Source organism: Gymnogyps californianus, chromosome 4 (assembly GCF_018139145.2).
Source record: "Gymnogyps californianus isolate 813 chromosome 4, ASM1813914v2, whole genome shotgun sequence".
Classification (NCBI taxonomy): Eukaryota; Metazoa; Chordata; class Aves; order Accipitriformes; family Cathartidae; genus Gymnogyps; species Gymnogyps californianus.
This window is the reverse complement of record NC_059474.1, coordinates 53,939,569-53,954,106: the sequence shown is the minus strand read 5'-3', so window position 1 is coordinate 53,954,106 and position 14,538 is coordinate 53,939,569. Positions and strand designations below refer to the sequence as shown.

Genomic DNA, 14,538 nt, shown 5'->3' with positions numbered 1-14,538 from the left:
ACCCCCTGTCCCCGGGAGCCCACCCGCTCGCCTGCCACGGGCAGAGCTGGCAGCTGCTCTTCAGCCCCTTTCGCCACCTGGGAACCTAAATTTAGCCCTCTGGCCCGGCCAGAAGAAAGGGTTGAAGGGTCGAGGGCAGACAGGCTCAGTCCTATTCTCGGCATGCTGTTAGGGAGCTTAAGCAACGCACGTGCATCTCTGCACACGTCGACTCCTGCCTGGTATGTCCTTAGGCAAACTGACCATCTCTGCTGGGCGAGATCTTTCAAGGCGGTTGTAACGCCAGCTAACATGCAAATTTGAAAGCGTGAAATGTCAAGGTTTAAACCTACATCAATAAGGCAGTCTATTGTAAATTTTGTCTTCTTTTATAACTGAGAAACATTACGCTAACAGGTTTTAAGCATGCATAAAAATAATAGGTAATGCTTTCGTAAAGTGTTCTCACCAAATAAGTTATAGCAGAGTCTCTTGGTACAATATCTTATCTGTACATAATTTCATATTTCAGAAGTTCCTTTCACCACAGTTTGCATTTCGGCCTCCAAGCTATTCTCCCAAGCAATAAATGGACAAAGACATAGATTTATCCCCCCTCATGCATGTCTGATGGATTTGGAAAGTGCCCTACAAATTCAAGATAGGCATCTGCCAAAATAAATCCGACACTAAATGCTTGCAGAGGATATTTTTTTCTCCCATACCTCTTACTTACTGGTTAACAATTTCCACTTGAAATCTCTTTTCCTGAGCAAAACAACATGTTTCTCTGTTTGCAATCACATTGCTCTATAGGTCAGACTTCACAGCGGATCACCCTGTAGAACCACAGTGGCACACTGGCTTTAGGTACCCAGGCCTCCAGGGAGGTTAATGCCATAATGTACACCCACTATTTGTAACTTTCCTGTAATGACAGGTGCACAAAGACCACAGAAGTAACCAAACACACAGAAAGTAAATGCATTTCATGACTTCAGTGTTGCAAAGAGCACAAGCAGTACTTGGCATCAAAATAAATCTCAGCTGTATTTACAGGTTTGCCACAAGCATGTTAGAAAATAGAAAAAAAAAACCAAACCCCAAACCAAAAAACCCCAACCAAATTTCATTCCATTGCTACTCAATTCTTTGTATTACAACAGAAGACAGGTCAAAACCTCAAAGCAGTCCCTAATGTGATGTGGACACAATACGACCTCTCTGAGTCACTTCAAACTGGTGTGATGAACTTGAAGGCAAGTAGGAGCTTGCATAGTCCACTGGGCTACTGAATTTTCAAGTAGTAATTTCAGCATCGCTTACTTCTGCAATATTATTAAAAATAAATCTACATTTGAAGATACTAGACTTCAACACTATTCCTTCTTTTGGTGGAAGGTTTTGTTTGCTTGTTTGTGTTTTCTTAGCAAAAATGCGTATTAAACATTAAAAAACCCCCTTGGCTCTGCCTCTTTAAATAAGTAGACAGCTTCTTTAGTCCTTCACATTCCTTCACCTGTCCCCAGTTACACAGCACAGCTGCTTGCGGGTTTAAGATTTTTTTGTGAAGTAACAGTTCATGATAATCTCATTAAATCCTTTCTAACACTTTCCAGTTCATACAGGATTTCCTTCGCTGGGGCGAGTGGAGCGAGGATTGGCTGTTTAAGCAATCTCTGTGCAAAAAAAAAGTCACCCAAAGCCCTCCTCGCAGAGCAACCCTCAGCAGCCGGAGGGTGCAGGGGAACCAAAGCTTCGTCCCAAGAGAGGAGCTGGAACAAATCCGGAGATGCAGCAGCTCTCTTCGCTGTCTCTCTCTACAGCTGAAAAACAGCATTAAAAGTGTAATCGCCAATATCTTTTGTGTGTAAAACAAATCATGCGCGAAGCAAGCTTCTTTACCTGTAAATCATTCTGTTTAAATGTAGACAAGTCCCTCTCTCCGCTAGCCTAGGAAGCATTCATCTCAAAGGAGCCAGGGAGTTGCGCTTTCGGGGGGAGGCTCCACGACCAGGCTGGCTGCTCAGACATCTCAGCCATTCCCAAGAATGGGAGACAAGTGTCCCCAGGGGGAACAGAGAGTGTGAAACAAAAGCGAGACAAAAAGAGGCCTGATTATTTTATAGATATGCCTTCTATCAGATCTTACAAGCCATGCTGTGGGTGACCTGAAAGCATTTTCAACAAGAGGGACCTCCACAGAGAAGCCTTGGTGATAAGCAGATGTGAGACATTGAGAGTGACAGTAAGAAAAGCTGGGATGTCTTAAACTGCTCTACGAGGAAACGGGAACAATTTTTAGGCTCCATTACAAAAAATTCTATAGCATCAACTACTTCTATCAAAACAGTCAGTTTTCATTTCACCGTACATGGTCTCATCAACTGCAGTTTAATGGGATTTTTCCCTATTTACATGCACTTAAATGGCAAACACATTTCCTGCTCCAACTGCCAAAAACTACTTTGTCAACTTGCCTGCCTAAACCCATCCAAAATGAGCAATGCAAAACGTCTAAGACATTTTAAAGTCTGTAGAAAGGGCTGGCCAGCTCAGGTATCTGGATAACAAATATTTTTACATGACTTTCAGTGGCTTAAATCCAGGACAGCTCTGCACTGATTTATTTGTCTCCAACAGCTCTAGGGTGTCCTATGTAAAATTAGCTGGTAATCACAAACCAGGTCCCTAGTAGGCATGTTCCACACCCAAAGCAGCAGCAACTGGTGCTCTCTTGCTGAGGACTGCAGTAGAAAGACCAAGGACTGAGGGAGGGATGTGGGATATCTCATGCCATCAGAAGGAATGAGGCTCAGCAGCAGAGCATTATGCTAGGATTTTGCAGGATCAAAGCACAGATCATCTTATTTAAGTCATAAATATAGGTGTCACTTTTTATGGTCGCCCTGCTAACACTTTGAATAAGCATTAAACACAGTTTTTAAGGGTTATGCAGAATTTGTCTTTCAAAAACATACTCCCTTAAGAGCACACAGCGTAGGCTGTTTGCAGTCTGAGTTGCTACTGCAGTTCACGTTTTTTTATCTGGCAAGGTGAAAATTGTCCCTACCTCTCAGTGTGGAAGGGAGCAAATATTAACGGCACAACCTGTGTGTTCACCATTGAGGACAGTTCTGATGTCTGAGACTTCACTGAGGAAGACTTTTTGCATAATTGTAACACCTTGTTTAAGATAGAATTGGTTGCAAATCTCCATGCACTGAAAGTCTGCAAGTCTTGCCACCACCTCCTCTGCTGCAGGGCACCATCAGTACGCTGCCCTGGCCTGCAGGCTCCAGCTTCATCCATAGAACAAATATGCTTCTCAAAAACCACGTGAAATATAATTAGTGGTATAAGCCTCATTGGATGGTGCAGTAACATACTTTTTAATTCTTGTGTGCTCTTAAAGTGAAGATTGCCAATCAATGAGCTCCCAGCCACTCACTACAACTAAAGTAAGTGCTTGCTCTGGTCAGGAATAACTAGCCCAACAATTACCACACAAGTCTTACGATGCTGAACTCGCCTCAGTCAGTCATCACTGAAAGGGCTGCTCAAGTAATCTATAATAATTGCTTACCCCTTGGCAGCTCTGGTACCACAAAAGGAATTTTGTCCAATCTCTGAAAAGCAGCACGTGCATACACCAAAACCATACTGACACATTTATTCCATGAAATCACACCGGGCCAGCATGGGCCACTCGGTGATGTATTAGAGGAGGGTCTTGGAAGCTCATTAAACTTCTACCACTAAACTCCCCAAGTATAACTAATGTTGCGATTATTTTTTTTTCCTGCCTCCAATGCAACTCCATCCACCTCCGCCGGATGGAGGCTGAAGTGTTGTGCCTGTAATTTTTGTTTGGCTGGGATGATTCAGCAACATCGGCATGGTCGGTTCATGTGCTGATGTAAGTCTGGTATCTTCATTGTCTCTCAATGACCTTAAACCATCATCAGGCTGTCGTAATTCTCATACTCTCAGATGAAAGCTAGAAGCTGATAGGAGACTCCCAAGTCTAACGTGACCAAAACAAACATAGAAATGCAACTTCTTTTCTTGAACGATTCCCCACTATCTTTAAGGGATGCGATTCAGACAGACGTTACAGTTTTATGCTCTCAATTCCTATCATATTCACTCAGGTCTAACATAGTAAGTACCTCGTGTCTAGATTCAATTTTGCCATGTTTTTCATTAATTTCGACTGATCTATTTTTTATATATTCTCTGTACGTACCTTCTTTAAAACGTGCTAATTTAGTTCTCTGGCTGTAGATAATACGTTAATCTCAGCACTTGCAAATATTCAGATGGAAAATAAGAACTAGACACTAGAAGTCACATGCTTATTTAAAACATGTAGCTGGACAGTATCAATATGACACAGGGTTAGTAGATTAAAATTAACCTACAATTCTGTAATATCATGAAATAAATCGACCTGCTAATAAAAGGAAACACATTTCCATAAGAATACGAGTGGTATCCAAGTAACAATTCCACAATGATACATTTTCAATTAAAGAATTACAATAGACTACTCTTATTTTTTCTCTCTAATGTTAGGTTGTATTTCATTATTGTACAGGCAGCTGAATATTAACTTACAGCTTCTGTTCTTTGTCTTTGTAGTAACTAGGAAACGTTTTCAAGGTCAAATCTTGATTTTGTTACAAAGACATCTACACACTAAATTTTTGAAGTTGTCTAGTTTTCCTTTATCTGGTTGCTTGTTCTCATCTTTTTTGTAAAGATACAGAAATATTAACAAAATCTATGAGAAACTGACTGCCAGACTGACAAGAGTGCAGAGGAGTGGGTAACAACAAAAGCAGTAGTAGTTTTATTTACTGCTATTCTGCAACTAAAAAAGGCTCATTTCCTATAAGGCCACAAGACTTGGAAAGCAAACACATGGTTATAGGAAAGCAGAGCCATTTAACGAGTCAATGTTTGCAGCGGGCAGCCAATTCATTATTTAGTATCCATTTATAGTGACAACCTTTTAAGTGTAAGAGTGTGAAAATTAGATAAAACATGATCTTTAATTATCTTCTTATGTGGTCACTTCATATCATATTCTATCACAACATGTCACTCACTGATGTTGCTATACGATACTACAAAATGATCATATTTAATCAAATTACAAGCAAAATGCATTACATTCCAAAAATGATTTTTCATATGCAGCTACATTTCTGTCAATAATTACATTCCCGAGTTTTGGTCAGATTGCATTGGTGCCCGAGAGGAAGGAAACAGTACCCTGTCTTGTCAAATTCTCCACTAAGACTTAGTTTTAGTAATTCAGCATTCATTCCAAATGCTTAAATTCAGTAGTAACTGAATTTAAAGCTCAAACCTCCCCCCCCCCCCCTCAGAATCTGAGAAAAGCAGTTTTCCTTGAATTTGACAGGAAAATGAAAAAAAAGAGAGGGATGGAGAAGAGAGAATCAAGACATTGTTCCCATTATACAGTATCGGTGGAAGGATTATTTCAAGTTAGAAAGCTACCAAGAAATGGAAAAAAAAAAAAAAAATCTTACATGCTGAACGGTAGTTCCTGCTTCCCATGAAAGCCATCTGTTCTGTGTATGTACATGGTTTGAAAGACATTCCCGGGATTGTGTCAAGCCAAAGGAATCTCCACTAGAGTTACAGAAATATAAACTCCCTTTACACTGGCAGGAGAGCTCTAAAATGCAACTCTGAAGACACGTATACCACTACCAGGCTCAGAACCATAACAGTTCTGCTGACATACCAGACGTTACGCAGGATTTTCTCATCTGATATTATATTATGAGAACTGAAACTTTAGCAGGGATAACATTGCAATACTTTGAATTAGAAATTCTTCAGATGAGTATAAGACAAGATCTCCACTCCTCTCTATTGCAAAATGGCATCATCACCCTTTCTCCTGTTTGCAGCTGACATGAAAAATGCCTGGAAAATATTTTTGAAATAGGATTAATTCTGTAACGCAATTTTTGCCATCACTGATTTTAATGGGAGTGGGACATGGCACAGTTTGAATTATATACTTTTTCCACATTCATTTCCAAACTCTGGAAACAGGAGTCTGAAAACAGAAGTCTAATAATTAATACTTGTATAAGAAGCACGATCCTTCCTGTGAGCCTGGCATTTTTGCAATCCCTTGTCTACTATAGGACAGAGTTCAAATTGCAATTATTTTTCCCAGGGAGCAATTAAATACTGCTACCAATGTTAAGCATAAACACAATTTTAACTACAAGCAACACTCAGATGACCAGCTCAGGTTCAAGGGTTCACTGCACATGAATATCCATAAATACCACTGACAGCCTTAGCAGTATAATGAACTTTGCAGCAACTCATGCAGGCAGTCTACACAACACATGAACATAATGCCTCTAACCTTAAAGCAAGAAACCTCCAGAAGCAATTCCGAGCTACTTTTACAGCTGAGACAGTGTATTTAAGAACTATTTAAGAAATAGTCCAGCCTTGGTTTTTTAAATGTTCATGTGTTTGTTATTTTTTAAATCATCCTGTGGAATCAGACAGCAGAACTGAATGAAACACGAGCTGTACGTAAAGATGATCAGTTCTGCTGAATTGTCACGCCAATTAGCAGTATATTCTTACCTCCATTAATTTAAGCATGCAACATTACAAATTAAACACTCTTTGCTTTTTAAGGAAGCACATTATCTTTAAAATGTTTACATTTTTTTCTTGCAAACACTGGCCACAGTACCACACAGCCTCCCATAACTAGATATTTCTGGCATCTCTTGAAATATAAACCCTGCTCCGAGCTCCAAAATCAGATCTGTGTTAAAGAAATACTCTCTATTTGAAATCTAGGGAATACGTTTGGAGCATTAGTTCTGTTTCTTTAACTCTACTACTTATTTTCCTAATTGCAAAGATGCTGCTTCTCTGCTTCTGTGTGGGAGTATTATTCAGCATGAATAATAGAGGAAGCTGCTATACAAATCTGTATACTTCGTAAATGCTACTAACAAAAATGAGCAAATTGAAAATACAGTATGTTTTCATTTGACTCCGAGCTTTAGGAATCCTAAGGGTTGATTAAGGTGACTTTAAGAGTTATAAACCAGGAAGATGTATGGTTATTAAGTCAATGGTGGTTTTGTAGGCACATACAATATAACGGCAATGTCCCTTCCTATCTTCTTGATCTAGATCGTGGTGGAGATGATCTTACAAGGTGTTTTTTGCTATTTTTTAAGTCACACAGAAAGTTATCACATCCATTTCTGTCTCTGCTGAAATGTTATCGCTCCTCACAAAACACTAGCTAGAGTGAACTGTGCGAGACCCCCATCTATTTCGCAGACAAGTCAGCTGGGCTTACTTTAAACAGCCTTCAACAGCAGCTTAAGGCAAGATATCCGAGCTTATATCAAAGCAGATGAGAAGCACTCAGTGATCTTGCCACCTCTCTTTGGGAGAAAGGCAGTAATCATCAGCAGATAAGCAGTAATGTATTAAGACCAGCCTATCTGTTCCAGCAGCAAACATCTGTCTGCATCCTACTTTATCGATGTACCAACTTGGAGTTCAGCGCTGTAAGGCAGCTCAGTGTTATTATCTACGATGCCTATCATGCAGACTAAGAATTTCCAGCATAGGTTAGGGGTGCTACAGGCTCCAAATATAAGCTAGAGATGATGTCAATTATTTTATTACTAATTTGCTTTCTGATACTTAACATCAGATGAGCAGCCTACTGAAGTTAACAGAGCCTTCTGATTTTGAGCTCAGGTTACACATTGATGCTGATGATCACCGAATCTCCACAGGCATTCGCTATGGCCCGATCAGCTTTACTAACCTATACACCAGGAGCTCACACATAAATACCATGGCATGTAATGAAAACCTCCTTATTTCCTGTGTGATCCTGGGTTGGGAAAAGTGTTTCCCAGATTGATCGTGCTGAAAGACAGCTTTTTAAATGTCAGCTTTTTTTCTCTGCTCATCAGTTGAGACGTGCTTCTGCGCAGCTTCAGAAGGCTGCTGCACCCACCAACCTGAACCAGAGATGCTAATGCTTTTTTGACCACAACAGGCCTCACCTTCATGCAGAGACACCCAAAAGGCACGTTATTCTTACAACCAATTCCTCTGTACCACGATGGGGGAAATTCTGTCTTTAGCAAGAGGATAGATGCACGCCTCTGAGAGCCCCCAGAAGAGAAGGTGGTGGGGAAGGGACCACAGTGCACCAGTGTGGTACATCTGGCCTGCCCACACCGACACAGTCCTTGAGAGAGGGAAAAGTGGGGTCTAGATCCTGACCTGGGTGACCCAGCCCCTGCCGATCACTAATTTTAAGTGAAGAATGGGTTTGTAATTCCAGGAAAATAAATCAATACAGTAGCTGTGCCGTCTACATTTTCTGTCTCCAGTGTTTGCCTCTTTAGTGCTTCAAATTTCTATGGGTGGTTTTGGTAGTCCTTTTAACATATCACCTTACGGCTGATTACGATCTCTTTAAAACCTCTGCAAGGGATTTTCCCCAGATAGATGGGGCAGTAACCACAAGCCTATTCAGTGGCTGAAGTAACATGACGTGAATGGGTTAGTCCCATCTTTTCTTTCTTGTTCTCAAGAGCTATTCAACCATACTCACAAATAGCTTTGTAAAGGGGGATCTGAATGAGGTATTTATCGTTCATCTTGGGTTGAAAAGCCCTCTAACCCTGCTAGGACACAGGCTAATATATACAAAGTGGTACTACTTGCTTCCTTCACACCTATAAGCTTGCACAAGTTTATAACGTGTCTGAAAATTGACATAATGAAATGTAGCTATTTGAATATCCTAATTGCAAATTTATAGGGGATTATTGCAATTCTTTGATAAGTCTTAAAACACTATGAGTGCTGCCCTAAACTTTCTCAGTGACAGGCAAATACAGCTTGAAAGCATTGACTATAGTCCTTCTCTGATAACTAAAAGGCCATTATTCCAATGACAGTATTTTGCTTTAGGGTTGATGTGCTGCAATGATTAAAATATATAGACTGAGATGGTACTTTATGCATGTGCCTAGGATGCAAATATGGTCTCAAAGCTAGAGGCAAATAGCAAGCTATCTCAAAGGCAACAGATAGAGCTGGCTAGGGAAGAGCGATGCACCCCATTGAAGAGCATGAGAAAGGCCATAAGAGGCCATGTAGTGGTGCGTGAGTGCGAAAGGCAAGCCGTCCACTGGCCAAATGTGGTCACTCACAGCTGCCAGAGTGGCTGCCATCTCAAATCCCAGCCAAATATTGAATAGGCAATAATCCTGCAGTAACACTAATATATACAAACAGGCTCCCAGAACTAACTAATACTGCTTTAAAAAAAAAAAAAAAAAAAAAAAAATTTCTTTATTCAACTTGTTAAATTCAGGCACACTGAAGAAATGTTATATCTCAGAACTGTTACCAAATCAAGATGTTATTTCCATGTTTCTTTAGAGGCAACTGTTTACCTTTTAAAACGCACTATTTAAAAATACAGTCAAAGTATAAAAGCACAGTCACCATAATGTTTAAAAATTTTACTACAACAAATGATATTTAATTTCCAGGTTACATCCTGGTGCTGACAGCTTGCCTGTAGCAGGAAAAAAAAAAAAAAAAAAGAGTATGCTAAATAGCTCCTAGGATAAGACTGATATACACTAGGAAGTTGGATTTAAAACCTTGACAGTTTAGGAGACTCTCCCTCCTCCATGAGCCAAACAAATCCAAAACGTGTAGTACTTGTTCAAAAACTCATATGTTGCATGATTCAGCATCTTGATCACTTCAGTAACTTGTTAGTCTTGATCTTAATTCTCCATAAATAGACCCATAAGGTTGCTATCTTGAAGACTCAGATTCCCCCCCCCCCCCCAAACACTACTGAAGCAACTAATGATAAATTTAAGGGAACTGTCCTACAAGATCTTGAATAGTTTCAATGTCTACGAAGACTTTACGGCACTCAGACCTTAAAAAAAAGACAACAAACAATAAAAGTCAATAGCCAGCAGTCTTAGAGATTCAACTCAATGTATTTCTAAGGCAACAAAAAAGGCACAGGCTTTCACTTCTAAGACCTGTCAAGAATCAACTCCAGGCAAAAATCAACATGAGATATTGACCTTGGCTGAACACATAACTCACAGAAGTCGGCATCGGACGCTATGTATAAGGGAATGTTAGCATTCAAATGGTCAGAGACGATTGCAAGAAAGAGGAGCAGAGTTTCTACAGCATGAGTCTCTGTAACATTTGCCCAAATGGATTCATCACAATCTCACTTAGGAAGATTGTTTCTTGCCAACAGGTCAGTATCTACAATGCCACTGTATTTGCCAGCTCTAAATACCAGTTTTTGACAAGTCATAATTCCACTACCTGTGAAGTGGAGAAGAAATGATCTAAATTAATAATCTACAGTGTGATTTGTCCCATCTACTGGCTACCTAATATCCATCAGTTGGGGTCAGTGGCTTTGACAAATAACTTTGTCGGTAAATAGAGAAGTTACCATTTTTATTGTTCTAAACTGATTTGTAGAATTTTTCATGTAGCTTCTTCTGTGCCTTCCCCATACAACTGTATGAATCTTTCCTACTGCTCAGTCTTTTTTACCCTACCAATTACTTTTTCAAGTACTGATCTTCTATATAATATCTAGCTGATTGAATTTTTCCTCTGAACTGCTGAATTTATGGTGCAGGGGGGAACAGAATTTCCTTAATACCCACATTCTAGACTGTGAGAGGGAGATTGCTCCCAATAAAAGTTTTGGATGACTCTCGCTATCCCCTTGTATGTCACAAGCCTCAACTTAAAAATAGTTATTCACAATCTGCATGGGAGACATAAGTAGTGCAATTAAATGGGACCATTTGACAGCATTAACTCCTTGCTTTCATATCAGCAAAGCCGGATTCTCTGTAGCAAGTACATGTAAACCACAGAAATGGCCTTTCCATTTCAAGGCATCTGACCAAGAACAGAATCATGTTTCAGTTATGGAATTCCTTGTTCCCAGAAGGCATTTAATCCTCTGTGGCATGAGTAATTTTTATTCAGTTTCTAGCATTCATGCAATTCTTTCAAAGAGCGCAAGATAGTCTTTGCAACTGAATTGCTATTCTGCTATTGCTAACTTTTACCAGAAAAGAAGGATTACTTTGATTGCTAACTTTTACCAGAAAAGAAGGATTACTTTGGGAGGTACTCAGGTCTTGCCATATTAAAACTTGGACAGAAATTACCATATATGATGATTCACGTTCAAAGCTGGATTTTCACAAATTAAATGCTGCATTTAGTAGTTTCCACCTCTATTCTACAGAGTAACAGGGAGCAAACGTGTTCATACTTGCCTGTGGCAATCTAGAAGTAAGTATGTCTGGAACCAAAAGGACCCTAACTAAACCATGAAACATGAGACACTCAAAATAGGAGGAATTGAGGTACCTGAAATGCCACATCAGTCATCCATATTATTATTATATTTTGTGTATATTACATACATGTCTCAGAAACCCAGCATCATAACTTGAATTGTGACTCTGTTAATTAACACTGCATATACATAATAGTCACAATGAGGAGATATTTGTAAAGAAACCATGGAGTTGCCTGGGAATCTGTTGGGGCCCAGACACAACTTTAAAGACACACCTTCACACAGTAACATGTTAATTACTCTTAATTAACAGGAAAAGGAAACACACTGTAGTCACACTTGCAGTAGACACCATCTGTAAGGGCTAGATGCTGCTGAGTTGATCTCTAGTTACGCTCAATGACAATTTGGAGAAAAGATTAGTTTGGACCTTTTGAGCTTTGCAAGATTTCAGCTTTTTTTTTTTTTCTGCCACTGTACATTGAGATATTTTTCTGTTTTAAACACCTGCACAGTCGTGTACCTCAAAGGTACAATTTTACAACAGAAAACATTCCTGTGATATAGGCAAACCTGTGGATGCATCTCCACTTCCAGAAAAGTTTGGGGATTGCATTTTGCTGTGTTGCAAAAGTTCTTTTGAGTATGAAGCTCATCAAATGCCAGGAAACAGAACTGAAATTTCCTCTCCCTTGCCAAGTAGGCATTGCACAGTACCCTTTTGGCAAAGGGGCAAACAGTGGCTAGACAGCTTATGACTGTGGCAATAAGATCCACATTGCTATACACTAATCCTTATACATTTGGAAAAGTGCCTACATCTTTGCAGGTTGGGATTTTCAGGAGAGAGAAAAGCACCTTGCAATCGTTTGCACAGTGTTCATTTTATGTTTTCATTCTCATTTAATAGTAAAAGCCCATTTGTAGCTTTGGATACTCTCTTAAAAACACAAATTATTTGAACACAAGAATTTCTAGATTTTTTTTTTTTCATGCTAGTCTTCAAGCTTTTGGAAATCACATTTTCAAACTTCTCCCTGACTTGAGGAGAACTAGGAACTTCGTTTTGCTTTCTTGCATGCAAGCAGAAATTTTCACTTGATCACTTGAGTGTGGACACTAGGGATATCAGACAAAGAGCAATTATTGGAAGGCTAATGATGAGGTTACAGACGCTGGCAGCTCTGTGCATCCATTCAGAGCACTGCAGGGGGATGCTGACAAGTCTGCCTGTTTATTCTTCGATCTCCCATTGAAAATCCTACCATCTATTAAAAAAAAAAAAAAATCTTTCAAATGGGACTTTCTAAAATATTCTTCATTGTAACTTTAGGACCTCGTCTCTTGCATGTGAGCTGACTTCCCACGTGTGATGATCACTGACAGACAACTGGAGTGTTGTTTGACCTTAACTGCTCACACTGAGCCACCAGCTGCTTTTTCAGTAAGAGGGAGGAAGGACCTCAGGGAGACAGCCCAGGAAAGGAATGGGTAGGAAAGGCAGCATGAAACGCACCCTGCGTCGCCACGCTGGCTGGCATCATACAATTCCCAAGTTCTCTAGGTATACAACAGAGATATTCCCACCTATCTGTGTCACTAGTAAACACACCGCAGGAAAATGTGGCCTGGATGTGTGGCTTCAGCACAAAATACAAGTGAACATGTCAAATGTAACAGGGAAAAAATACCTGCAGCAGGAGAGTCCCAGGGATCTGAGGAAATGCTGAGACAGATGCCGCTGAAGAAGTGATCTTTTGTGCCACCCTTTTCAAATAAACATAAAGAAGCAATGAGTGCCACTATCAATTCCTGACCTGCTCCATCTTGAACACAGAGGGGATGGTAATGTAATTAAACTACTATGTAACACTTTTTTTTTCTTTTAGATTCTAGGCAAGTGCGTGCATTCACATTACTACAAGAGTTTGACAGACTGCTGTAGCGACCTATTGGGATTCTTATTTCTGCTAGGCTCCAGCATACCTCCTGTACAGGCACAGGAAAAAAAAAAGGAAAGAATATAGTTTTCCCCTTGAACAGCAGCCAGCAGAAGTGAGCTGTCAGGCCACTGGAGGAGATGAGCACACGATGTAAAATATCCTCCATAGGAAGCCTCCAGCATCTATCCTTCACATTCTTATCCCTTTAAAGTGTTTGTAAAACAAATCCTGTATTTTGTTCCAACTCCTGCAACTTTCTGTCCTCTGCTCTGGAATGTGAAGACGAGCTAGACAAAACACCAGGGAGGGCCCTTGGAGAAGGAGGGAACCTTCAGACCCACACAACCTCCTCAAGGATGAAGTTTACAATCCACTTCTGTATTTGCAGTTGGCATGAGCAAGTTTCAATAATCGTAATAAAACACACACTGAAACTGTGTATGTCTTAGCAGAAATTTAAACTTTCAGCTCTCCATTCTGAAATCTGTCCTCAGTGAGCGAGTGTTAAAAATAGTTGACCCTTGCTCATATTGCCTGAACTGACTCGAGTTCAGATAGGCAATGCTTTTGGCATTGGGTTTTGTTTGCTTGCTTTAAATTTTTGTCGAGGCCATGGAGATACATGAGCAATAAATTGATAAAACTTTACAGTAGTGTGTTTCAATGGTTAAATATTTTGGTTTTAACTAAAATAATTTTAATGCTCAATGCACCTTCTGAAGTGTTTTTAACTTAAAGTAGGAAGAGATTTTGAAGTCTTTTTACAGATACATTCTTTGTTTAAAAAAAAAAAAGGGAAAGCATTTCAAAATAAATGGCTTATGGCTTAGGGAGTGTTAATGAGGTAAGACATTTCCAGAGAGACCGGAGAGTGACAATAGCACATGGACTGTGGCAGTGCCACAACTGCAGAACTGCCCCCCAGCAGTGAATGCCTACTGAAGCGAAGCAAACCTGGGGGGGGGAGGGAGAAGGGGGGGGGGGGGGGGAAGAAAAGAGGAAAAAAAAAAACAACCACAACTATTGCAAGTTCATGCACCCCTATTACAAATGCATTTTAATTAAACAAAGATTATACAGACATTGCTGACAGGGATTATCAAAATAGAATGGCGCCACCTGCCCCTTGCAACCCAATTAATTAGTAGAGAATCTGAGGTGCCAATTATCATGAAGGAA

General features: G+C 40.0%; 1 protein-coding gene across 9 annotated transcripts in view; it reads right to left on the bottom strand.

Moving 5' to 3' along the window:
* The window catches only part of BMPR1B (bone morphogenetic protein receptor type 1B), a 265,710-nt gene that overhangs the window by 86,508 nt on the left and 164,664 nt on the right, over positions 1–14,538 (bottom strand). The window contains exon 6 of one of the 9 annotated variants that reach the window (XM_050895614.1): positions 13,108–13,183. The exons of the other annotated variants lie outside the window; for them this stretch is intronic. The gene's annotated coding sequence lies outside the window, so the exon portion shown is untranslated. The remainder of the gene's footprint in view (positions 1–13,107; positions 13,184–14,538) is intronic. 9 annotated transcript variants of the gene reach the window in all.